The sequence below is a fragment of the Mandrillus leucophaeus genome, unplaced genomic scaffold, assembly GCF_000951045.1.
Source record: "Mandrillus leucophaeus isolate KB7577 unplaced genomic scaffold, Mleu.le_1.0 Scaffold596, whole genome shotgun sequence".
NCBI lineage: Eukaryota > Metazoa > Chordata > Mammalia > Primates > Cercopithecidae > Mandrillus > Mandrillus leucophaeus.
Genome location: NW_012106430.1, coordinates 2,201,426 through 2,228,908, shown reverse-complemented (window position 1 = coordinate 2,228,908; position 27,483 = coordinate 2,201,426). Strand labels below are relative to the sequence as shown.

Below are 27,483 nucleotides of genomic sequence, written 5' to 3'. Positions count from 1 at the left end.
ACCATGGAATACTATGCAGCCATAAAAAAGGATGAGTTCGTGTCCTTTGTAGGGACATGGATGCAGCTGGAAACCATCATTCTCAGCAAACTATCGCAAGAGCAGAAAACCAAATACCATGTGTTCTCACTCATAAGTAGGAATTGAACAATGAGATCACTTGGACACAGGAAGGGAGTCATCACACACCGAGTCCTATTGTGGCGAGGGGGTAGCAGGGAGGGTTAGCATTAGGAGATATACCTAATGTAAGTGATGAGTTAATGGGTGCAGCACACCAACATGGCACATATATACATATGTAACAAACCTGTACGTTGTGCACATATACCCTAGAACTTAAAGTATATATATAAAAAAATTAACGATACCTAATGTAGGTGACGGGTTGATGGGTGGAAAAAAAAAAAAAAAAGAGGCTTTTATCCTGCAGTCTCAAAGTTATTTTTCAAGTATCATGAAAGGAACAGAAAGGCCCAGATCACCAGCTGAATGAGAGGCCCACGTTGGTCCAGGGTACCTTGGGGACAATGACAAAGAGGTTGGGAGAGTGATCAGAGTGCAGACAAGAAAATACTGGATCATTCCTCCATCCATCCATCCTCCCATGCAAAGTTTTCTTTCTATGGGGAAGATTTTAATCACTGGTTAAGAAAGTAACCAAGAGCATAGATGCACCTATGCATTGGAATTTCCTCTTTTTCTTGCATTCCTTTTATATATGGCTTCCCTTAGGGAAAATGGAGAAGGGGAGGAAGTTTGTTTAACAATATATACATGGCTATATGTTTAAAAAGAAAACAACTGCAAAGAGCCAAATGTGAGCAAAGCTTGATCATGAACCACATATTTTTTCAAATCCTTCCCATAAGGGCAATTCCAAAGGGAAAGACACACTTTCTGCTTAGCAAATGTGTATATAAAGACACTAGTATGCCCATCCCAGTACATGTATACAAGGCTTAGCACAGTAAATATAGCACATGAAAAATGACAACACACCATGAAATTAATATCCTAATGAAATAAATTCATTCAAACAAAATATATCAGGAAAACTCTCACTTCCCCTCAACCCACTGCTATTCTTCTCAGCCTCTCATAACCATCATTCTACTCTTCATCTCCAGGAGTTCAATTGTTTTAATTTTTAGCTCCCACAAATAAGTGAGAACATATGAAATTTGTCTTTCTGTGCCTTACTTATTTCATTTAACACAACAACCTCCAGTTCCATGCATGTTGCTGCAATTGACAGGATCTCATTCTTTTTTATGACTGAATTGTACTCTATTGTGTATTTATGTATATAGTGCATTTTCTTTAACCATTCATCTGTTGATGGACACTTAGGTTGCTTCCAAATCTTGGTTATTGTGAATGGTGCTGCAATAAACATGGGAGTGCAGATATTTCTTTGATATACTGATTTCCTTTCTTTTGGATATATATCTAGGAATTGGATGGGTGGATTGTATGGTAGCTCAATTTTCAGTTTTTTGAGGAACCCCAAAAGTGTTCTCACAGTGGTTTTGCTAATTTACATTCCCACCAACAGTGTATGAGGGTTCCGTTTTCTCCACATCCTCACCAGCATTTGTTATTGCCTGTCTTTTGGATAAAAGTCATTTTAACTGGGGTGAGATGATATCTCATTGTAGTTTTCATTTGCATTTCTCTGATGATCAGTAATGTTGAGTACATTTTCATATACTTGTTTGCCATTTGTATGTCTTCTTTTGAGAAATACCTATTCAGGTCTTTTGCCCATTTTGAAATCAGATACTCAGATTTTTTTTTTTCCTACAGAGTTGAGCTCCTTATATATTCTGGTTATTAATCCCTTGTCATATGGGTAGTTTACAAATATTTTCTATCATTCTGTGGGTTGTCTCTTTACTTTGTTGATTGTTTCCTTTGCTGTGAAGAAGCTTTTTAACTTGATGTGATCCCATTTGTTCATTTTTTCTTTGGTTGCCTGTGTTTGTGGGGTATTACTCAAGAAACTTTTACCCATTCCAATTAAAAGATAGCTTCTAGATAAAATTAAAAATGAGAGAAACATACGAATTTAGAGATTAATAGAAGAGCCCAGCCTGGCGTGGTGGCTCACGCCTGTAATCCCAGCACTTTGCGAGGCCGAGGCAGGTGGATCACCTGAGGTCAGGAGTTTGAGACTAGCCTGGCCAACATGGTGAAACCCTGTCTCTACTAAAAACTGCAAAAATTAGCCTGGCATGGTGGTTGCGCCTATAGTCCCAGCTACTTGGGAGGCTGGGGCAGGAGAAAATCGCTTGAACCTGGGAGGCGGAGGTTTCAGTGAGCCGAGATTGTGCCACTGTACTCCAGCCTGGGCAACAGAGTAAGACTGTGTCTCAAACAAACAAACAAACAACTACAAAAAGAAGAGCCCATTTATAGGAAGCCCAGATGAGAAGGAAATATTTGGGAACTCTATTAGAAGAATAGTATTCAGATTATGCCTTTTTCTGGTTTAAATGGTAAATGGCACCCCCTTAGAATGAGCCCTCTGTGAGTCACATTTAAGATCCATTCTGCCCCGCTGTCTAGCCTCATCTTGCACACTCCCCCTCACCTTCTGTAAGTCAAGTGAACAAAGAAAGTATATCAATGCAAATATGTCATGCTTAGTAGAAAAACTCAAAAGTTCCTCTCCTAGCCAAACAAAGTTTGTGGTGATTCTTCATGTACACTAATTATCTACTTATACTTCACATAATGTGACAAAGTAGCTCTCAATTATTCACACGTTAATTATTTAGTTCAATGTTTCTCAGCCCTGATTAATCTTTAGAATAACCTGGGGTTCTAGGAAAATAAATATAGCAGCTCAAATAAGTTGGTCCCCTACTTAATGGTTTCACTAATGATTTTTCAACTTTGGGATCGTGTAAAAGTGATATGTATTCAGTAGAAACTGTACTTTGAGTACCCATGCAACCATTCTGTTTCTCACTTTCAGTACCATATTTGATAAATTACATGAGATAGTCAACACTTTATTATAAAATATGCTTGGTGTTGGGTGATTTTGCCCAACTGTATGCTGCTTTAAGTACTCTGAGCATGTTTAAGGTAAGCTAGGCTAAGCTATGTGGTTTGGTAGTTGGGCGTATTAAATGCATTTTCTATTTATGATATTTTCCACTTACAATGGATTTATTGGGGTGTAATCTTATTGTAAGCCAAGGAGCATCTGTATTATGGTAGTTTATTTCTCTTCATTTAATTGTCCACAGTGGATGTTTCTGGTCAAAGAGCAATTTTCTCCTACTGATGACGCAGGGCTGTCCTTCCTGGGGATACACAGGGCTCTACCTCAGTCTCTCTCCCAGGCACCATCTGGTTTGCCAGAGCTTTCTTATGCTGCACATCAAAGTTTACCTCTTCTAAGTTTCATTTCTCCATAGGAATGCAATCTGGCTAATCTGATTAATTTGGGCTAATAATAATATTTTATATTTCATAACACCTTATATGTTATTATAGGGTATCGATGAAAATATTAACCAATATCTATTGCATGTCTGACATATGCCAGGCACCATGTTGGATCCTTTAACTTATACTAGAATATGAGCTCCCCAAAGACAGGGATCATGGCCTGTTTGTTCACTGATGTATCCCAAGCACCTGGAACAGTGGTGACTGGTACATAGTAGGTGCTCAATAAAGATTTGTTGAATAGATGTATGATTGCTAATCTTTATAATAATCTTGTAAGGCAGGTATTATCCCCATTTCCCAGAGGGGAAAAAACATAAAGCCCAGATAAATTATTTGCCCAAGGGCAGATTTTAGGTGGGAGTAACGTGCAGAAAGGAATTTAGATTTTAAAGCCTACCTTCTTTGATTCCTCCCCCAACCTTTACTTCTTTCCCTTCTCTTTGCTTGTCCCCTTCCATTTTCTCCTGTTGACCCTCTTTTCTTCCTCCTTCCTTTCCTTCCTCCCTTTTCCCTGTCCTTTTTTCCTCCTTTTTTTCCCTAATCCGTTTCAGTCCCCTTTCTCCCCCTTTTTTCCCCTCTTTTTTTCTTCGCTTTTCTCTTCCCCTTTACTGGTTTCCCTTTTCCCTTTAAGCTCAAATACAGCCTTTTACTTCTTAGTGGATGATAGCAATGTTAGGTAAGCAGAGCAGTTATTTTGATTTCCTGCGGCTAGTTAGTGCTGGGGCTCCAACCTAATTACCTTCCCACTAGTCTAGTTAGTATCTTTCCCACAGCATGTGCTGCTTTGCAGATATCCATGGTTGTGGATGGCCGACGGTGATACCTCTCCTTTAAAAGGTTCGTTAGCTTCCAACTGATTGGACTGAATTCTGAGGTAATTTAGGAACCAAAGCAGGTTTGTGAGGGAGACCGTAGGGCAAACTAGACTCAGATTCTCCTCAGATCCCACCATCTGAGTGACAGTTACTCATAAGGCTGGTGCCTGCAGAGGAAGAGGACTCCAAAGCTGATTTCAAAGCCTGCAGTGCATGGGAGCCTCACAGAGCATGAGAAACAGCGCTTCCTCAGGAACTCAGAGTGGCCCCTCTTTGGGTGGGGGTGGGGATTTAGTATTTACCTGTTGTAAGATGAACACTTGAAATATCACATATGTAATATAGGCTGGCTCATTTTCACCTCGGAGCATCACCCTTTTCTTCGGTCTAACTTATCCAATGTAGTATATTAGTGATATTCTACAGCATCCCATTAACAATTCAAATCCTGAACCAAACATTATTCTGGTGGTGGTCAACCACAGTGGGTATGCTTCAGTTATGCCACACTTCTTAGGTGGTTTAAGACACTAAGTCAATGCTGGGTGTGGTGGCTTATGCCTGTAATCCCATCACTTTGGGAAGCAGAGGATGGTGGATCACTTGAGGTCAGGAATTTGAGACTAGCCTTGCCAATGTGGTGAAACCCTGTCTCTACTAAAAATACAAAAATCAGCCAGCATGGTGGTGGATGCCTATAGTCCCAGCTACTTGGGAGGCTGAGGCAGGAGAATCTCGCTTGAACCTGGGAGGTGGAGGCTGCAGTAAGCTGAGATCAGATCAGGCCACTGCACTCCAGCCTGGGCGACAAAGAGAGGTTCTGTCCCAAAAAAAAAAAAAAAAAAGAGACATAAAAGCAAGTCAGCACACCAGTAAAACAGGTCCCAAATTGTTTCAATCTTATATTGTTAGGAAAAATGTTGATTTCTTTGGCCAACTTCCAAATAAGAGCTGGGTAAGTAAGCACTATAAACATAGAACTGAGTAAAGCAATGATTTTATTACTTGATTTTGTTCTTTTTATATCTCAATGTATATATTATTGTATATGTTCTTTTTGTGACATGTATACTTATGAGTATTATATATTTACTTTTATGTTTGTGTCTGTGTAATCCTTTTCAGAAGAATTCTATGAAGCAATAATATTTTATATTACTGTGAAATATTTTCATAATAAGAACCTTGATAGAATGTTTATTTCAGTAGTATATTAGTAAACAAATATAAAATGATGTCATTGACTAGTATGAGAAGGAAAGATTGATAATATATGCAAAAATTCATTGTCACTAATGTTTTTAAATCTATATGCATATGTGTGTGTATTTATATGCACACACATTTATGTTTGACTGTTGACTTTGGAATTTTTTTTTTTTTTTTTTTTTTTGAGAAGGAGTCTTGCTCTGTTGCCTAGACTGGAGTGCAGTGGCATGATCACAGCTTACTACAACCTCTGTCTCTAGGGTTCAAGTGATTCTCCTGTGTTAGCCTCCCAAGTAGCTGGGACTGCAGGCATGCACCACAACACCCAGCTAATTTTTGTGTTTTTAGTAAAGACAGGGTTTCACCATGTTGGCCAGGCTGGTCTCGAACTCCTTACCTCAGGTGATCCACCCGCCTCGGTCTCCCAAAGTGCTGGGATTACAGGTGTGAGCCACTGTGCCTGGCCGGTTTTGGAATTTTTGATTGCACGTCTTTAACTGGCCAGAGGTTGGAGAATGGGATGGAGGATTAAGTTGCTGAATTTGGCAAACTCAGACAAAAAGCATTTACTAGGCGAGGTGCCCGACAAGTGCTTGCTACACAACCTATGCTACTCTGGAAGACAGTCCTTGACCCAAAAGAGCTTGAAGTTGTTTCTGTGACAAACATCTGTTTAGTGGAATACAAGGCAGGCTGATGTAAAGTCTCAGCTAGAGGTAAAAGGAAGTTGATACCTATAATAGGATGTAGGATTTCAGCTCTTGTTTATTTCATAGAACCTTAGCAAATGAAAAGACTTGTGAATGGTGTACAACCCTATACTTCATAGAGCTGATTTTTAAGAGTATATTTGTCAAACTGGATTATTCGCTAAAGAAAATGTTTCTACCCCATAAATAAATCTTTTTTGTTGGAGCTGCTGTGATTTTGTTGTAGTGTACCCTTTAATATATTATTTACTGAAGGATTTTTACCTCGTAAGCATGATATAATTAATTTTCCTTAAAAAATGAGCATCTTTAAAATTATCTTGGAAATTTCCATTTTTCTAGAGTGTATTGTGTTTATGCTGGGATGATATTTGTAAATGAGGATTGATTATCAATATTTTTTCTTGGGTAAGGGGCAGAGACTAAGTTAAAATAACTTGTGGGGTGAAATTGCTGTGTTAGTTACAAGACAGTTGTGAATAACTTGAAAACAGGTATAATGAGCACCACTTTATTTCCTGCAAATAAGAACTCTGATGACACATAGTAGGTGTTTTCTTGCTGACTTGCTTTGTCATTTTAGGTCTAATGTTTTCATTAGCAAATTATATTTTGGTATTTTAGGCAGTAAAGGAAGGAATAAAGATTTACACATATAAACCTTAGTGGAATCTTACAATATTTCAAACACTGGGGTGATAAAGAGAAAGCTTGCAGGAAGCTTATCATTGCCTGGAATGGAAATAATGTTATCTTTCTCAAAAAAATTAAGAATTAAGGAGGACTTATTAAGAAATTACTTATGCCTAGGAGTGTGACCAAAATAGCAGTACCATAAAGAGCTGCCTACTTGAGGAGGGAAGATTAAGACCTATGAAAACATTGAATGCTAAAACAGGAAAGCCCCAGTGCAGGGTTCAAAAAGCTTGTAAACTCCTGCCTAATATGTTCATCCTCAGTGTTTTCCTTTGCCTATATAAAGCAGCACAATTGTGCTTCCATTAACACATTAAAGCCACTTGGTTCCCTGTCAAATGTTTGTGTTTGGAGTTAAAATCAAAATGAAACAGCAAAACACTGGTCGATCAGGGGTTGTGGCTCATGCCTGTAATCCTAGCACTTTGGGAGGCCGAGGTAGGCAGATTGCTTAAGGCCAAGAGTTCAAGACCAGCTTGGGCAACATGGTGAAACCCTGTTCTAAAAAAAAAACACACAAAAATTACCTGGGCATGCTGGCACACCTATAGTCCCAGCTACTCAGGAAGCTGAGGTGGGAGGATCACCTGAGTCTGGGAGGTGGAGGCTGCAGTGAAGTGTCATTGTGCCACTGCACTCCAGCCTGGGCAACAGAGATCCTGTCTCAAAACAACAAAACAAAAACAAAAACAAATAAAAACACTATAAAGTTCTATAAAGTCAGACAGGAGAAAATCTTGAATTCAGAAGGATGTCAGAGAAATCTCTGAACTGGTTAGGGCAAGTTTCTGTGGGCAAAATCACCCCAAGGTCCACTTCAGATTCCAAATCTAATGTTTGTTCAAGATCTGATCTACCCTCCCTGGGATTGTTGAGGTTTTCGTCTTTGCCGATGGGAATTTTGCCTGGGAAAGGAGAGGAATGGAACTCAGGCTCACTGAGATGGTGGTCACTATCGTAAATTTGGGAACGTTCAGGAGTAAAGGAGGATAATATCTTGCATCTACCTTGTGAGTAGGTCTTACCCGTGCTGGCCCTGAACCTAACCCTTTGAAGGGGTCTCAGCTCTGAGGCTGTGTACCCCTCTGGGACCTAAGAGCTTTTATTTTCCCTTCCTAGGAAGCTGCATCATACAGTACCTACTTATACATTACACAATTTCTCAGATGACTTTGTGGATCAGGTAGGCCTCTGTTTACTGTGACTGAACCTCCAAGCCATACACTGCCTTAGGCAGAAACAGAGACTTTTGGACTCCTAACAAACAGAACCAGAGTAAGGCTGATTTCTGGCACAAGTGGTGAGAGAACAGTGTTCCTTTTTCTCAACTCAGCTCTGCTCTTCTCCTTGTGTTGGCTTTATTCTTAGGTTCTTCATTCATGAATACAAAATGGATGAGCAACTTTAGACTTGACATCCTTTCCTATTCAAAATCAGGAGCCAATAGCGATTTTCAGTAAAATGTTTCATTGCTTCTCAGTGGCTTCAGTGGTATCCCATGTACACCTGTGAGCTAATTTCCATGGGTTGGGGGAATGTAATAAACTGATTAGCTTAAGATTGATTGGGTCACATACTCCATTCCTTTGGTTAGATTCCCACCCAAAGCATGTAAGTTTGAATGTAGAAAAAGGTGATATCTTAAGAGGAAATAATAAATGCAAACATTAGGTAACAAAATAACTGAATTTGTATACCATTATTACTGCTGCAAGTTCTGTTCTGATTGCCAATGATTAATAATCATTAGGCATTAATTTCTTCTTTACATGGCTACCTACATAAAGCAGAGGGATGCTGAGCATTCAACAACAATAGCAGCCACATATATGCACTGTGCCTAAATATCTGATGTCCAAATGTTTTTGGCCTCCAAATACTCTCAGAAAGTATACAAAGTGTACTGATTGAAGCAGCATGCATAGTCAGCATGGGCTTCTGATCATATAGGCATGTGGTTAGAGTGTTTGAATACTTTTCTATTTTGTGAATGAAGGTCTTTTTTAAAGCCAGAATTGGGCACGGTTGGTAGAGGATTCACTAAACCCTTTCTCCTTCTGCATCAGATTTTGACCTTTGGTTTACTCTCTAACTCTGTTCCCTTGAAAACAGTAAAATGTCAACCATGTTGTTGGGTAACATTGGTTAGGGTAAAAGTGACCCTTGGTTAGTGAAAATGACTGCCTTGGAGAAGGGGGATTTACCTGGTCTGGCTCTGACTCTGCTCTCCAAGGGGGGTTGTTTGTTTACTCTGTCATGGCCCTGTTCCATTCATTATATTCCCTGGCTACATCTGAAATGGGAGATGAGGAGTAAGCCCTTCTTAGTAGCTAGTTTGAGATAACTATAAATTCTAAGAGGAAGCTGTAGTTTTGGGCTTCTCTGGGTGCAGTGACTCTTGTAACCAGGTGTGGCTCTTGGAGGGATCTGGAAGTTATGCCTATAAAGTTGTTACAAAGATATTGGTTTCTGTGAGGAATGAGGCTTTCAAGGCTGGGCACTCTTGAACTTGCCTAATGTGTTCTTACCTCTGTTCTTAAACTGTCACCTGGGAGCCAGATAGAATAGTTTTGGATACTGTATAGATTGTTTCATGGATTACCACAAGACTCCAGAGAAGAGGAATGCCTGATGCTGCTCTGTTGGCAAACTCTCTGAGTAGGCTGCTGCCAAATGTTGGCTGTGATAGTCTTATACACCTGAATGTTCAATTGAGCTTAAGAAGACTCACTGAAGGTATTTCAGACACATATGTAAAATGCAGCCTGAAGCAAGGATCATAGTCCTGATCTCATGATGTGGCAGAACTGGGTAACTGTGCATTTTAGCTATTTCCTTTCTCTCATGGCACAAAGCTAAATTCTATTTTCCAGCTTATCTTGAAATAGGTATAGCCATTTGACCAACTTCTAACCAGTAGAATGTGGGGTGGAAGTGAAGAAGGGTACTTCCAGATCTAGCCCATGAAAACTTCCCCATGTACCATCTCCCATCTTTCCTCAATTGGTCAACTGATGCCCAGGAATCTAAGGCATTAGAGGAAGGTGAAACCTCAAGAGAGAGGTCTTGAATGACCATGTAGAAGGTCATCTGCAGTCAGGAATATTCAGTTAGAGTTCAAATGAATAAGACATACACAATTATATTTAGCCAGAGTAATTTAGGGGCTTAGCTGTGAAATCCATTAGTACTTCCTTAACTAACAGACACATTCCTCAGATCTACAAATTTTCTCATTGTATACTAGGAGATGCAGGCCAGCTGCATTTTCAGAAATGGCTTTCAGATTTTTAAGAACCCTAACATGCAAACACAAGATGTATGTTTGCATCATGAGCTGATGATTTGGAAATAATACTAATTTGCTTTCGAAATAATAAGAATTTGGGATACAGTTTTGTCTGAGTTCATATTTTGCTGCTATAACAATATCTAACACTGAGTAATCTATAAGCAGTAGAAGTTTATTTGGCTCACAGTTCTGGAGGCTGGAAGTCCAAGATCAAGGGGCTGCATCTGGTGATGACCTTCTTGCTGAATCATAACATTGTGGAAGAGATCACATGGTGAGAGAGGGTGAGAATGCAGGAGATGGAAAAAGGGGGCTGAACTCCTGCAGTCACTAAATTACTCCTATGATAGTGGTGTTAGTCTATTCATGAGGGCCCTACCTCTTAAATATCATCACAATGGCAATTAAGTTTCAACATGAGCCTAGTTCCAGCTACTTGGGAAGCTGAGGCAGGAGGATTCATTGAGCTCAGGAGTTTGAATCCAGTCTGGGCAGCATATTGAGATGCCTCCTCTTAAAATAAAACAAAACAAAACAAAACACAAAACAAAACAAAACAAAAACAAACAAACAAACAAAAAACCCAGAAAACCAAACCCATGAATTTTGGAGGGAGCACTCAAACTATAGCCAACGCCTACTTACAAATAGGAAAAAGCGGCCAGGAGGACACATTTCTATAAATGTTGCTGTCTGCAAATGATACTACCAGATTTCTGTCTTGTCAGTTCAGGATGGCAGAGAAAGATTGGAGGCAGACTGAGTTGTGCAGAAGGTGAGAGAAGTTTTATTTTTTCCTTCTTCTGTAGCCCCAGGCTGAATAGGAGGTTTAGTGGTGTTCTAGCTCATTGCTGTTTACAGTCATATTTACTGTGTTGTATAGATGGACAGCCAATGGAACATTAGTCTGTGAATGAAGGATTCTGTGGTTAAATATAAATTAGGAAAATACTGCATACTATATTTCTACAGGAGAGTCTCAATGCATATTAGCAGATTTAAAACTCTTAGAAAATCTGCAGTCTATTTAATAAATGGTGCTGGGAAAATTGGCTAGCTATATGCAGAAAACAGAAACTGGACCCCTTCCTTACACCTTATACGAAAATTAATTCAAGATGAATTAAAGACTTAAATATAAAATCTGAAACCATAAAAACCCTAGAAGAAAACCTAGGCAATACCATTCAGAACATAGGCATGGGCAAAGACTTCCTGACTAAAACACCAAAAGCAATTGCAACAAAACCCAAAATTGATAAATGGGATCTAATCAAACTAAAGAGCTTCTGCACAGCAAAAGAAACTATCATCAGAGTGAACAGGCAACCTATAGAATGGGAGAAAATTTTTGTAATCTACCCATCTGACAAAGGTGGTATCCAGAATCTATAAGGGACTTAAAAAAAGTTTACAAGAATAAAAGAACCCCATCAAAAAGTGGGCAAAGGATATGAACAGACACTTCTCAAAAGAAGACATTTATGTGGCCAAGAAACATGAAAAAAAAGCTCATCATCACTGGTCATTAGAGAAATGCAAATCAAAACCACAATGAGATACCACCTAATGCCCGTTCGAATGGCGATTATTAAAAAGTCAGGAAACAACAGATGCTAGAGAGGCTGTGGAGAAATAGGAACACTTTTACACTATTTTGGGGAGTATAAATTAGTTCAGCCATTGTGGAAGACAGTGTGGTGATTCCTCAAGGATCTAGAACCAGAAATACTATTTGACCCAGCAATCCCATTACTGGGTATATACCCAAAGGATTATAAATCATTCTACTATAAAGGCACATGCACATGTATGTTTATTGCAGCATTATTTACAATAGCAAAGACTTGGAACCAACCCAAATCCTCATCAATGATAGTCTGGATAAAGAAAATGTGGCACATATACACCATGGAATACTCTACAGCCATAAAAAAGAATGAAGCTGGAAGCCGTCGTTCTCATCAGACTAACACAGGAACAGGAAGTCAAACATTGCATGTTGTCACTCATAAATGGAATTTGAACAATGAGAACACATGGACACAGGGAGGGGAACATCATACACTGGGGCCCATCGAGGGGTTGGAGCAAGGGGAGGGAGAGCATTAGGACAAATAGCTAATTCATGCAGGGCTTAAAACCTAGATGACAGGTTGATAGGTGTAGCAAACCACCATGGCACATGTATACCTGTGTAACAAACCTGAACGTTCTGCACGTGTATCCCAGAACTTAAAGTAATATAAAATAAAAAAAGAAAGTCTGCAATAAAGGAACATGTTTTTGACACTGTCACTTTATCATAAATAATAATATATAATATAATCTTGTTAGAAAATTTATTATATTTTATTAAATTATTATAATTTTGTCTATAAATAGATAATTTATTCAGAATAAACTACCCCAGAATCTCGGTGGTGGTTTGTTTCTCACTCATTGAAGCCCAGTGTAGGTCAATGGGTAGTTAGGAGAGGAGGGTTGAGCTCCATGCAGTCATTCAGGGACCCAGGCTCCATCCACAATGTGTGGCCATTATCTTTCTGGGCTTCAGAGTTCCACTGGATTGTTTGCATCCAGCTAGCAGGACAGGAAAATATGAAGAAGAGACACTTGGTCTTAGCCACCTTTGGAGGTGTTGCTTTCCACTTCCACTTCTGTTTCATTGGTGAGTGCCATTTTGTGGGCCAGCAATTTAGCTAGTTCACGTTGTTAAAAGTTTGACCTGGCCTCAGGTTTGATGAGTCATCCATTTCTTCTCACCAAACTATTGACTTGCTTCTGGAAAAGACGATTAACAAGATTCTTACCATCTTGAGAAACCATATTCAAATCTGGAACACTTGCTCCCACCCTGTCCTCTCCTCTTTATAGCATGTGGATTTTAGCTCTGGAAGGACTAATCTTGTTCTATAATAGATCCACGTCTTTTTATCTTCTCCAGAGGCTGAGGGGTTCTTCAGAGATATCTTAAAGAGTCAGCTTATAGCAAATGAAGTTGGAGGGAGTGGTTGAGAATGGCTCATCAGTCTGGGCTCTGGGCTTCTTATCTTGCCTCAACCAAGGCAGTCCAGCTTTGATCTGTATCATTAAAATAAAGGTTATATTACTAATGAAAAACCTGAAAACTGTGGTTATTAGCTAAATCAATCTTCTCTGCAGATGAAAAACTTGAGGCCCCAGGAAGTTAATCAATTGGCCTGATGTCACGCAGATGCTCTAGGAGGACCTGGCATTTACAGTTGGGTTTCCTCACTCTCAGATCCATGCTCTTTGCACTGGGGTAGCTGCCTACTACTTCTCTCCTTGTGTGTGGCATGTGATCTGAAGTCTAAGATAAAGTGGGGGAGTCAGGCTCTGCTGATGCCACTGAGGACCTACGCAGGCAGATTCACCTCCTGCTTTGGTCTCTTAATTCCTCTCTAGGTGAAGCAAGAACAAGTCTGTCTTCCCATCTAGGGCAGGGTTGCTCTGTGTGAGGTTGATGGTGCACCCTGCTGGGATCTTGGCACTTCTCAGGCATTTTATTAGCCCCTATTTACAGAGACACTGCCTGAATTCCTTCTGCCACTCATCCCACACCCCCTATGCTGGTGGTTAACAGTGTCATTTTAAAATCTCAAGCAGGAGGAGACAACATAATTGTCTCATTATATTTTAAACTTTTGGAATGTTGTTCTTTTTCAGAGTTGTGAAGACAGAGTGGATACAGGTCAGCTTGATTCTGTTTTTTTCCTCTATTAATGGCCTGCAAATATTAAATATGCAAAACATAGGCTGCTGTGTCCATATCTCCTTCCCCCTAGTTCTCGCCACATGATATTTGTTTCTGCTCAGGACTGAAAAGAAGTGATTGCTTTAGGTTTGCTTTTCTTTTACCAACTGGAGAAATACCTTACTGTGTCTTGTTTAAATATGGCTTGTCACCCAGTTCCAGCTTTTGGGGGTGGGGAGGAGCATGAATAATCTGTGTGTAGGCAGTTTTATTGCTCAGAAAAGAAGAAAACAGACCCCAGTGTTTGGAATGTCAATGATTTAGGAAGTTTCTACCAGGTCTGCTACTTGTTCCAATCACTACGTTTGATCCCAGAAAAGACTGACATGCGTTTTGGCCATCAAAGGGAGGGGTTTCTTGCAGGCCAAAGGAAGAGTCACTAGAAGTTGAGGGTGTTGTGTTATGCCCCTTTAGATTCCAAACTTCCCTTTGCTGCCTATCTGATGACCAGGTGAAAACCGGGATTACTCTGCATGAGAAGGTTCTGTGGGTTGGTGTTCATCAGGGAAAATGACCAGGACAGACTTCATTGGCCAAGGGTTTGCCCATGTTTTGAGAATTAAAACTTGTTTACTTGAGAGAGTCATTTGGTCAGCTGTTTATATTCCATTTTAAATTGTTTTTGTGCTCACTGTTTTGTTCTTTTGGTCTTTGACAGATGAGCAAAAATTATTTTTAATAACTTTAAAAAAGCTATCCCAGTGCTGACCAGGGAGGAAAAAGTGATCAAATTGTCTAATAAGGAAACACTATACATTTCAGTTTTTATTTGCTTAGTACTAATTCTATTTTCTCCTCCTACTTTTTTTTCTAAATGTTTAACAACAAAGTGGGAGATAATTTTTATTTTTTCCAAAATGCTTTCAGGGAAATCCCTTCTAAACCTATGGATTTTAGTCCAATGAGGAATCCTCTTCCTTTGGTCTAAATTTTGCATATCGTCTGTTTCTTACAGGGCTTCCGTATTGTCTCAGGCTCCACTGGAAATGCAGCAAGGATTCCTAGCACATCCCAGTTGCCATAGCAACAGCAGTCTTTCCCATAATGAGCTGCATCATCTGAACTGATGTCACAGCATCATGCAGCAGGTCAAACAAGGCATCTCCTAGTATTGCATCCTACAGATGTGCTGTAAACATCAAAAGAAGACGGTGGGATCAGGAGATGGTGAGTGTTAAATGTCTGGGCCTTAATTGCATGGCTGTTTTGTTGGTTAGTCGGCGTCTGCTAAGGCGGAGATTGGGGGATGTTGTCTCTGCTTAAAATGGACTGGGAAAAGAAGGGCTGTTTTACCTAAATCTGTTTTTCAGGCTGCCGGGTTAAGACAAAGGCCTGTAAGAGTCATACAGGAATTAAAATATGTAGAATTATTCTTGCTCCAGCTCTGTCTGTTATTTTTAAGTGTTCTTACAGAATTTTTCATAAACGTAAGATGATTTTCAATTGCAAAACCCCAAATAAGCTTTAAAATGAGTAGTTAACAGTATTTAAGCATTGTAAAAATATAGATTTCTTTTTGGGAGGCAGAGCTAATTGGCCCCCTCTTTGCTCTTGTGAAATATGAAATATTCAGTGATTTGCAGTATGAAATTCAGTATTTACCTCGGTTGGGTTTCAGTTTCTTCATGGCAAGGAACAAATGCTGAATAAGCATTTGACATAACCCTGATGTGAAAGGGGATCTCTTGCATATTCAAGACAGAATTTATTAAAAGCATAAAGACCTAACACAAATGAAATTATTTGAGCCTTTTGATCTATATGGTAGTTCTTCAACCCATGTCCTTCAGAGTTAGTTGAAAGACTGCCACATATTTTTCCATCTCTAGCTAGTCTCTGAAATAGCTGGAGTTGTTTGCAGACTGACTTGTAACTGAGAAAGGAACAAGTCTCCTCTCTGCGGCAGTTGCAGTGAAGGGTAACCTGGGGGAGAGCCTCTGAAGTGGCAGTGGTGTTGCCATCCCTTGCTTAACTTTAACAAAAATCTGGGTATGATGAATAAATATCAGGGTCCTCAGTGGTTGTAGGGAATACAGATCTCTGCACTCAGTCATAACCTCAACTCAATTCCAAAACTCTAAACATGTATCATTTTCATTTCAACTCCTAGCTCTGTTTTTAGGCATCTTCATTATTTTTTTTTTCTAAAAAATTAGTCTGACAGGGCCAGATAAGGAGCGGTGTGTTGCCTTTTGTTTTGGGAAATGAAATGGATTTCCCTGGTGCAGCTGATTGCTACTAGGGGAGAAAAAGGAGGAGGCACATGTCAGTTCAATTGATCAATATGTCCACTTAGAATCAGGGAGTGGTCTCGTGGCTTAATGCTGCCAAATTGATAGTTTTTACTCAAAAAGTCTTACACGAAAGAATGGCAACCATTGAATTCCTCTTCTTTTAGTCTGTTTATTGAGGCTAAAGAGATGTATTGTGGAAAGCAGGAAAAGCAATACTTTAGCTAGCTTTGAGTGATTTATTTATATTTACTTATTTATTTATTTTTGCACAGAATTGAGCATGTTAGTACCATTAGGCACCAGCCAGAGGAAAGGCCTCAGATTTTAATTTGTTTGTTTATACCACATCACGCATGCTTGCTACTCTCAGTCCTTTAAGCTTATGTTTCTGACATGCAGCTATATAGGATGGGAGAGGTCAGCTCAGCCTGGCTTTATCGCAAGCACTTAGGAGCATGAATTGTTCATTGCCTGCTTTTTTATGTCATATAATGTGAGCAGAAAGCTCTGCTGGGACTGCTGGGTGTGAATGCATCTAAGTCAAAAGCTCTAAGGTGACAGGGAAGAGTGCTAGATGGTAATGGGGGAAGGGAAAGTATGTCTCATAGCTAGATTATAAATCTGGAGAAAATCACTTAGTGCCTATTAGAATTCTCTTAAAGTGTTATTTCTGAAGAAGAGCAACCAAGAAAGACTTGTTTGGTAACATGAATTTCTAGGAGTAAGAAAAAGCAAAAGGCAGCATTTTAATGAGTTTTCTATTTGCTTAATTCTTGTCTCTTTTGTCTAAAGTGCTGTTCAGCTGCTTCATCGTGGTTGATTTGTTCAATTACTGGAAGTCACAAAAGCTAGATTCCTTAAGGGCAGTGTTAGAAAAAGTGGAGTCATGCTTTGAGGGTGGGGAAGGGCGCTGGTGGGTGTGGACTGACGCAGTTATCTAGTGGAACATCCTCCCAGTTCAGACAAGCCTGTAATTTTTCCCCCTACAAATGTTCAAAATGCAATTACAGTTCTCCAACTTTATGCTTTTGTGCTCTTTTTGCTCCAGGAGAACAAAGCCCTGGTAATGGGAGCTGTCATCCTAATGTTTTGTTTCTTCGTTTCTTTGCAGAGGGCCACAGCCTGTGCTGCTCTCTGATTAGCTGCATGTCTTAATTACTGGCTCAGTTTTAATATATCCCCAAGAGGTGGATGGTGTGTGTGTGTATATATATAGGGGAAGGAAGAGATTTCTCTATGGCTGCGTTTATTGGTGCCTCACTGAAACTTTCTACAATTTATGGAATTTTGTTTCACAGTAATGATAGATCATCAAGACCATGTTTATTGGACAAAGTTTAGGCCATGGAAGCCTCACAAGAAGTTAATGTCCTCTGTACTTTTGGTTATGGCTTTCATAAATAAATTACAAAGTTACAAAGAAGTTAATTATTTGCTGATAACTAGGCCACTTAGGGATGATAAAAATAATAATCATAATAACAATCATAGCTATTATTTATTCAGTTCTCACTGTATATCAGTACTGAATTAAGTTTTGTGTATATTATTATAATGAAGTAGAGAGTAATAATCTCACTTTATAGGATTAGGTGTTATTATTCACATTTTGCAAAAACCAGTCCTTAGCCAGGCAAATAAACTTAGCCAAGGTTATGTAGTTAATAAGTGATTCCAAATCATTGCACTCTGGCCATGCAGCACACATGCTTACCCATGGTCATCTCAGTTTTATGACATCTTTACTGTGTATACCATACAGATCAGTCATCTATACTCTATCACATGTACTCCACCCCTCCTCATTCTAATTGGAAAATCAGATTTCACATGTAGAATGAAATCTCATTTGCAATACTAAGATTGATTTCGCTGTAAGGAGGAGCATGAATCTTGATCAGATGTGAATATTTACTTTGTACCTAGAGATTTAAGTAACCAAGAGTTGATGCTTAGACCTTTGCCACTACCCTTGCTTGACATAACTTTCTAGCAGGATCTCTGTACGGAAAATGTTACATCAATAAGTGTGGGCATGATGGAGTTGCACTCAAAGCAGGTCTTACCTGAGTCAGTAATGATTCAACTTTGTTATATACCTGTCTTATCAGCTATATTTCTGGTGCTTTGTTAACTTTAAGATGTTTGTATTCCCTGGTGTTGCCAGGGAAGCAGAAACTTCTCTCACAGTCTGGAAAGTGTAACCTGAATCTATCTCTTAGGTTAAGAAGATAGAGGATTTATTTTGCTGAATGTATCAGTGGCTGAAACCAAACCCTGTCTATCTCTGACAAAGTACAAGAATGATAGTCTTGTGTAATATCCTGGAAGCCTTGTGTTTGAGGAGAGCTGATACAGTCATTTCTGTATCATCTTGCTTATCCCCAGCTATCCACGCCCAGCATCATTATTAGGCTCTAAGGGCTGTTCTTTGTTTGAATGTGGGGCTAATGCACACACTGACAGCATGTTGATATTGATTCCAGTATGGTGAATACTTAGAAATATTATTCCACAGGGCTTATTAGCCTTTTCTAGGTTCCAGGAAGAAGTTAACCTTTGTCCCAACCTGCTCCAAAGAGGCCCAAGCTTGTGTCTGCATGAGGTACAGGAATGAGAGGCTGATCAGAAAGCATCAAAGCTACTAGGTGCATTGACTACAGGAGTTAGGTTCCAATTAGGAAATAAAATAGCCAGTGGAATTTAAGGAAGTTGGTGGTCTTGCTACATGTCTCTGATTTTTTTTTCTATTTGTAATCCTAGAACACATGAAAGGCAATTTGTTTTGATCCCATGGATTCAATTCAATTCAATAAGTATTTATTGACTATCTCCTATATGCCAGGCATTGTCAGGGAATCTATAGCAATGAGCAAGACAGATGCAAATCTCTTCCCCCACTGCATTCTAGAGGGGAAGGGAAAAATGGGTAAATTTGTAAAATAATTTATTCCCTCTAATACTGCAATACTATTTCTATTTACTTTTTATCCCCTGTGCTATTAGAAAAGCCCATTATCTGTGCACATTTGTATAGGTACATATACATATATGGTTTATATGTGGAAGTAAACTTACTTCATTAAATAATAACTTTTCTTTTCTTGCTTGGGTTTGGATTAGAATCTTTCTGGATGTGGACAAGACAAATATGGCAATTAGCATTTTTTGGGAATAAGCTATTTTGAGAAATAAAATTATAATCAGTCAAATAGTGCATGTCTATGTCAGTTGACAAACTTGACATATGGAAATATGAAATGTGTATGGCAGATCAGTTAAGGAGAGATATTTTTATTTTTATAAAGATATTCATCACCTTTAAAAACTGTTTGTCCAGAGAGCCCTCTAAATTGAGCATTCCAGCCAGCCTGCTGGTGGAGGTATGTACCATACAAGGACAGGTATACCAGTTACCTTCAGCCTCATCTAATCACCCTAGTGTGCCTTACAGTATCGCTTTAAATGGGAAGCATTTCTCTAAACAATCAGATTGACTGAACTCTGTAGATGGCCCTTGAGTGTGGTTTTTCAGAGGAATAGCGATCCTTATAGGACTTTGGCTATGGCAACAGCGTTTTAGGTACAGTAGCCCCTCCTCCACCCTTATTTGTGATTTAGCCTTTTGTGGTTATGGTCATCCATGGTTTGAAAATATTCAGTGGAAGATTGCAGAAATAAACGTTAAATTTTAAATTATGTGCTGTTCTGCATAGTGCAATGAAATCTCACACCATTCTGTTCTGTCCTGCCTGGGATGTGAATCATCCCTTTGTCCAGTATTTCCATACTGTATATGCTACCAACTTGTTAAATCACTTCATAGCCGTCTTGGTTTTCAGATCAACTATCTCACTATCATAATGCTTATGTTCAAATAACCTTTATTTTACTTAATAATGACTCCACAGTTCAAGATTAGTGATGCCGGCATGTTGTTACAATTGTTCTGTTTTATTATTAGTTATTGTTAATCTCTTATTGTGTCTAATCTATAAATTAAACTTTATCATAGGTATATATGTATAAGAAAAAACATAGTATGTATAGGTTTTGTTGCTATCCATGGTTTCAGGCATCCACTGGGGATCTTGGAACGTATTCTCTGATAATGAGAGGGACTATTGCATTTTGAATTAATAAGGCATACCGTTTCTTCTCCACAAACACATACCGGTCAGTAATTGAATTCCTGAGTTAGTTTTAAGACTTGATGAAGATAAAGGACAGACTTTGTTTTCCTCATAAACCACCAGCCATATTTTTCCTCTGTTCTTCAGCCATGGGGCATGCTCCAAACTTTTCCAGCCATCTTGCGGTGGTGTGCTTTAAGTCACAAGTGGAAGTAGGGAGAGAATTTGGGACCTTTATTTTATTTTCAGATTTTTTTTGGAGACAGGGTTTTACTCTGTTGCTCAGGCTAGATTGCAGTAGTGCAATCATTGCTCCCTGCAGCCTCGAAATTCTAGGCTCAAACGATCCTCCCACTTCAGCCTCCCAAGTGGTTAGGACTGCAGGTACACATCACCCCACCTGGCTTTAGAATGGGGTCTCAAACTGGCTAATACATGAGCAAAACCTAGCCTGCAGCTTGTTTTGTATGGCTGCTGGGCAGGCTTTACGGGTGTGCAACCTGTGTAGTTGCAGAGGGCCCTGCACTGAGAAGGGTCCACACTTAGTTTAATACTCTGCTGTAACCATCTTGAAATTCTTAAAATAATTGTTAAATAAGAGGCTCCACATTTTTATTTTGCAGTGGACCTTATGTAGCCAGTCCCATATGGCCCTTTTGGTGCCCCCACTGATACTGCCTGAGCCCTGTAGATGTTTGAGTTTGAGACTCCCTGCTTCCTCCTACTCTGGAACAATTCAAACAGAAATTGTAGTGCTTAGAAAAACTAAGGGACCATTGTCAAAACAACCCAGAGCAAGGCCCTTGTACATGGTAATTCAGTGGCATGCACAGGAACTCAGTGGCATTTCTTTTATAGGCAATGGGGGATATATTACATTATCTTTGAAGATATTTTTTGATATTACTTGAAGTAAGATATTACTTGAAGATATTTGGTAGGTCAGGTTTATTTGTCACCACCATTGCTTTCAGGGGAGAAATCAAATCTTCTTTGCAAAGCAAGCTAATTAACCATCCTGTTGGTTCAATGTTTATATTAATTCTCTTGCCCTTTGTTTACTACTTGATTACTTTTATCACCTTCTTTGTTTAACTCTCATTTAAATTACACAACATATTTATGCTGTCTGGGTATTTTTTTTTTTTTTAGTACTATTCTTTTTTCCTTTTTTTTTTTTTTTTTTTAATTCTCTCTTCCCAGGAGGTCAGAGGGCCTATAATTTGCGGTTATATTACTACAGGAAAAGTTCTTTTTTTTCAATTTAAAAGGGAATTATAGTCAATATTCATAATGAACCCTTCTCCAGCAAGGCAGTTCCAGCCATGCTAATGTTCAGAAGTCCAGATCTGCCATCACTGTTTATAATAATGAGATGCTGGTGACCGACTCCTGGACGTTATGGTAGGTGAAGCATTCCCACCCATCACATCACCGTGAGAAGTGGCTGTGTTAATCTGTTAATCTACAGATTTGCAGAGAGTTGTTAGAAAATGAGTATGAATGATGGCACTTGCTGCACAGGAAAAAGGTAAATTTTTTTGACTGTGTGAGTAAACAGGAACCTGACAAATCCAGAAAGGACTCTTGCCACCTCTTAGAAGCCTAAGAATAGAGTCTTCTTCAAGGATCAAGCCCCAGGAACTCAAGACCTTGTACCCCTGAACAATTCTGATACTCACTATGTCCATCACTGTACAAGCTGTAAAACTAGCTGTTTCAGCTAATTTCACCAGTAGTCAACAATTGACAAATGCATCACATATCTACCATGTACAGTATCATATGCTAAGAGAACAAACATTTTACAAATAAGGATGACTATAGGCACACACATATCTATTACTTGGAGAGCACGACATAGATTTAACATGGTGTTAGCTGGGCTGTGCATATAGATGGTCATGATTAGTTCTTCCTTTTTTCTGAACATACCTTGACATGGAGCTCCAAGCATATCTGTGGAGGTTCTCTCATCTTCTGTTCTCATCCAATTTCTTGATTTAAGTGTTTGTCTAATAACTCATTACTTTTGCTGGCCCACTCAGAATTCTTGTTTCTCAGCCCTTTCTCAGCTTTCTCAATCTTGAGTGCTCATAGTTCGTTACTACCCCAGATAGTCTCTTATCAATGTGACCTTTTGGGACAGTTCTGAACTCATCACAGTCCTCCCCACCAGCAGCCCCCGAGGCCCTCATCTCTCTGCCACTGTTTATTCCTATTACATTAGCATAAAAGTAGCCCATGGAAAACCAAATGATACTGCAGTTTCTCTGATGTGGCCCTTGGAAATAATCTGCTTGCTTTTAGCTTTTAATAGTTAATTCAAATACTTCCTTGTATTTAATCTGTTTTTGTCTTTGTGTGAATTGAAAGGGAATGACCCTTTAAAACTCATATTAGTCAGTCTTGCAGGCAGCCTCTATGGAGAATCAACTAGAAATAACTGAAACAGTGGGCGGGAGGGGCGTATGTGATGTGGTAGGAGACTATATGCAACATGAAAACAGTTGTGCAAGTACAGTTTAACAAATTTGTCCTTTAGGGTTATTGGTACATTTCATTTTAAATTAAAAGTAAATAAAAATAAGGGGGTGATGATGAGAAGATGGGCAGCACAAGAAGAAGCCGAAGGATGAACATTTCTTCAGGCTTGGCTAGTAGGAGCACACAACTTCTAGAACACTGCCTCAGAAGGGCAGCTTCTTCAAGAAAAAAGGACAGATCTGAAAACAAAGGTAACAATAAAAACTACCACAAAAAGAGATATGATTCCTCTGAGAACAAATAAAGAATCAGATTGGTGAATTAAGATGTTACAGTTTATATTAATTTAGTAATAAATACTTGATAACAGGATTTTTAAACATTTGAATTTTGACTAAACTGAAAATAGGTTGAAAGGCCGAGGATGGAGAAAAAGATAACATAACCAGCATAAGAAGAGAAACAGGCCTGGCATGGTGGCTCATGCCTGTAATCTCAGCGCCTCAGGAGGCTGAGCGGGGAGGATTGCTTGAGCCTAGAAGGTCCAGGCTACAGTGAGCCATGGTTGCACCACTGCACTCCAGCCTGGGCATCAGAGCAAGACCCTGGCTCAAACAAAACAAAACACGTTTTACTCTGTTTTTTTCTTGTTTGTTTGTTTTTTGTTGTTGTTTACTTAAAGAGTTTTTCCTTTTTTTTATTTGCTTTAGTTAATATCATTTGGTTGATTTGTTGTAAAGGTGAATACACCCATATATTTTGTTTTTCTTTTTTAAATATAAGAATTAAAAATATTATTTTAGAAAAGAACATAAATTATTATTTTTGGTGTGATGTTTTTTTCTCTGGTTCTTAGACCTTAACACCATCCTGTCTAAATACCATATATGCTCAGATACTCAAACGAGAAGTACTAAATTGAGTGCTATCAACCAGCTTGAGGAGAAAATAAGCTTTCAAAAAAAGTCTACTCTAGAACCTTAAATGGGGATGGAAATGTTACATACCCAAATCTAAAGTGATTTTTTTTTTTTTTTTTTGCAATAGCTTGCATCAAATAGGAGGATTACATTTTGGGTTTGGAATCGTAACATCCAGCAATTTACACATATGTATATAGACTGAAATTCTCTGAGCAAGAGATTAGTGGTGGGGGAGGTGAGCAGGGAATAGGCAATCCATGAGAATAATAGTCATGTTTCCCTTCTTGACTTACTCCATCTCCTGACACCCTATACCTAAACACTGAACAAAAACAGACCCCGGCAGGGTGGATTTTGGAGCCAGGTATGTTTACCTTTGAATCTTAGTTCTACTATAAAATTATTAGAGTTATGATCTTAAGATTCTTAGAACCCCATTTTCCCCATATGTAAGGAGAATATCCATTTTACAAGATGAAATGAAGTATTTTATGTAAAGTTATTGGCACGAAGTGAGCATTTGATAAATAAAAGTTATTATTTCACATATTTAGAAGTAGTGGGGTAAAATTATCACTCTCTCAAGAAGAAAATGCAATTTCTCCTCAACTCCAGCCCTGAAACTAAGAACATCATTTTTAGAGTTTTTAAGAGAAGGAACTCTTTAATATATTTTAAATGCTTATACTGTGTCAAATATATATATTATTTCATTTAATTTCCTTTCTCTACTTAAATTTTGTTCATAACCCTTATCACTTTCTGCAAACTAAACATTTTACTTGTTGTTTGTTTGTTTCTCCCTGGTATAATATAACTTGTATAAGGGCAGAGATTTTTGTCTGTTTTGTTCATTGATGTTTCCTTAGCTCCCAGAATAGTGCCTGGCATATGGTAGGTGCTCAATAAACATTTGTTACAAGAGTAAATGAATCCACATAACCCTGTGAGAGAGGCAACATGATTGTATGCAGTAATAAAAAATTAATTCTCTTTTGCAGTGGTCCTTTTTAAGGTACTAAACACCCTTAAGTTATTCTTGCTATTCCAGATAGTGTGCCAAGAAATTCTTGTGACTGATGGTTAGGGTATCATGTACCATCCAATTATTCTAAATTCTTCTATTGGAAGCAGGGATATTGCCTGGGAAGCTCTGATGTCCTCCTCTCTAAAGGGTTTCAATGAGGGAGGTGGGGTTTCACAGGTCATTTGAAAGATATATTGATTCTTTTACTGGTGGTTGTCTCTTCCTTTCTCTCTTTAGTGAATTTGGGTCCCCTTCAGGAACAGGGTTATTCTCCTTTAAATCATGAATTCCCAGCTGTAAATCTCAGATTGATGGATTGGTAGAATTTGAAAGACTCTTTGATGAAAGTTTCAGATAGGGAGACTGATAAGCCATGACAGTCAGCCCTTCTCTATTGCTATTAAAAATACTCTAATGAGAAATAGAGCAAAGCACAGGAACACAATGATACAGTTGTTTGGCCAGAAGAACATACAGCTTCATAAATGAAGGGACTAATTAAGATAGCCTAATTCTATACTTACTTTGAATTAGAATCAAAACAATCTTTTAGTAGTGGATATCTGCAGCTGAATTTTGTACCAAAGGCATATTCTAAATGTCATGCTTTCGAACTGAGTATTTATTTCTCAGGGAGCAGGTGTTAGGGTTTTTTTTTTTTCCTTGAAATTCAAACCATTTTGACAGTATCCTATTTTTAGAATGCCTTTTTCTTTAAAAAGACAAACAATATCCAAAAGCAGTAGAAAGACATCTTCGGAGAAGGCAGTGTTCTGGTTATACCATAATCATAACAAGCTGAATAAGAAAAAGTCATGTTGTTAAAATTTAAAACTCACAGCGTTTTTATTTTATGATAATAAAACATATTTAATATACTTACTTTCAACAACCTTATGCTACAAAATAAAAATTTTACTTCATGAAAATTTTCTTACAACTGCAATATATGGCATGGTCAGTTGCAATGTACAAAGACATTATTGTGTTCAAATAGCATGTTATTCTAATCTATTTCAGAGAGCACTGGACTGGGAGTAAGGCACCTGAATTTTTAGTTCCTGCTGACATACTCTTCCTGAATCTTGGTTTCCTCCACAGTAAAACAAAAGGGTAAAATTTAAATGATTTTTATTTCCTGATAGCTCTAGTATTTTGTGCCTCATTTACAGGGTTCTACATATTTCTTCATTATTTAGTCTTAGGATTTTCCAAAAACCTGTTCCATAGAATATTTTAAATGTCCTTAGTGTGCTCATGTAGATGAAAACATATTTTAATTTATTATCTTAGTTCATTTGGAGTGTTATAACAAAATACCATAAACTGGGTAGCTTGCAAACAACAGAAATTCATTTCTCACAGTTCTGGAAGCTGGGAAGTCCAAGGTCAAGGTACCACAGATTTGGTGTCAGGTGAGTCCACTTTCTGGTTCACAGCTGGCACCTTCTAGTGTGTGCTCACATAATGGAAGGGATAAAGAGTCTCTCTTGGGCCTCTTTTATTAGGGCACTAACCCCATCCATGAGGGTTTCACCCTATGATCTAATCACTTCCCAAAGGCCCTGCCTCCTAATATCATCACCTTGGGGGTTAGGATTTTAACATATAAATTTTGGGAACACACAACATTCAGACAAGAGTGTTTATATACCATTTATATTTCACACTTGTGTGTTTTATTAGCTTATATTTCATAATACTTTTGGTGGTCAACCTAAACTCAACACATAAAGTTTCACTTAAACTAACAAGCTATTGTCTTTCACAATAAAATTTTTTTAGAGTTTCCTTATCTTGCAAATTTGTGTTTCTATTTGTTTTTTCTCTTTTTAGCCACAACATATTTTTGCTGTTAATGAGTTGGGTGAAGTATTTGGTTCCCCTCTACCCTTCCTATTGGGTATAGAATTTCTTTAGAAATTTACGCTGCTGCTCTAGACATTCACATAAAATACAAGTGAATGTGCCGTTGTTAGGTCAAACTGTATGGAATTTCCATTTTTGTTGTCAAAAAATGGCCACATATTAACAGTTTTATGATACTTTGATAACAGTTTCCAATAATTTGTTCATTATCATAACAATGTTAGTCTTTACTATTTTTATAACTCAGTGAGGAGAGCTAGTCCCTAAATGAACTAGTGAAGCAAAGAGCACACAGGGTCCTTGGTGAAAGATAGATTTGGGATTGAATTCTGCTTCTCCACTGCCAACATCGTGACCATGGGCAAGTTGCTGAGTTTTGTTGAGCTTCAGTGTCCTTGTTTGTAAAATAAAAATGATAATGCCTGCCTCTCAAGCTTGCTGAGAAGAATGCCCCTGGCTCCCAGAATAGTGCCAGAATGTTTTATTTGGTCTAAAATTACTGTCAGGCCGGATATGGTGGCTCAGGCCTGGCCATCATTTTAGGAAAGCTCAGGAGAGAGATTGTTTGAGTACAGGAGATTGAGACCAGCGTGAGCAACACAGCAAGACCCTGTCCCTTAAAAAAAAGTAAAAAATTATCTGGGTGTAGTGGTGTACAACTGTAATTCCAGCTACTAGGGAGGCGGAGGCAAGAGGATTGCTTGAGCCTAGGAGTCTGAGGCTACAGTGAGCTGTGATCACGTCACTGCACTCCATTCTGGGTGATGGAGCAAGACCCTGTCTCTAAAAATAAATACGTAAATAAAATAACTCTGTTGAGTCCATGAGTCTGGTACCAGACT

General features: G+C 38.6%; 1 protein-coding gene across 1 annotated transcript in view; it reads left to right on the top strand.

Annotated features, from left to right (window-relative positions):
• The first annotated feature begins 15,075 nt into the window (after positions 1-15,075).
• Positions 15,076-27,483, top strand: part of AKAP6 (A kinase (PRKA) anchor protein 6) — a 520,177-nt gene continuing 507,769 nt past the window's right edge. The window contains exon 1 of the mRNA XM_011999517.1: positions 15,076-15,135. The gene's annotated coding sequence lies outside the window, so the exon portion shown is untranslated. The remainder of the gene's footprint in view (positions 15,136-27,483) is intronic.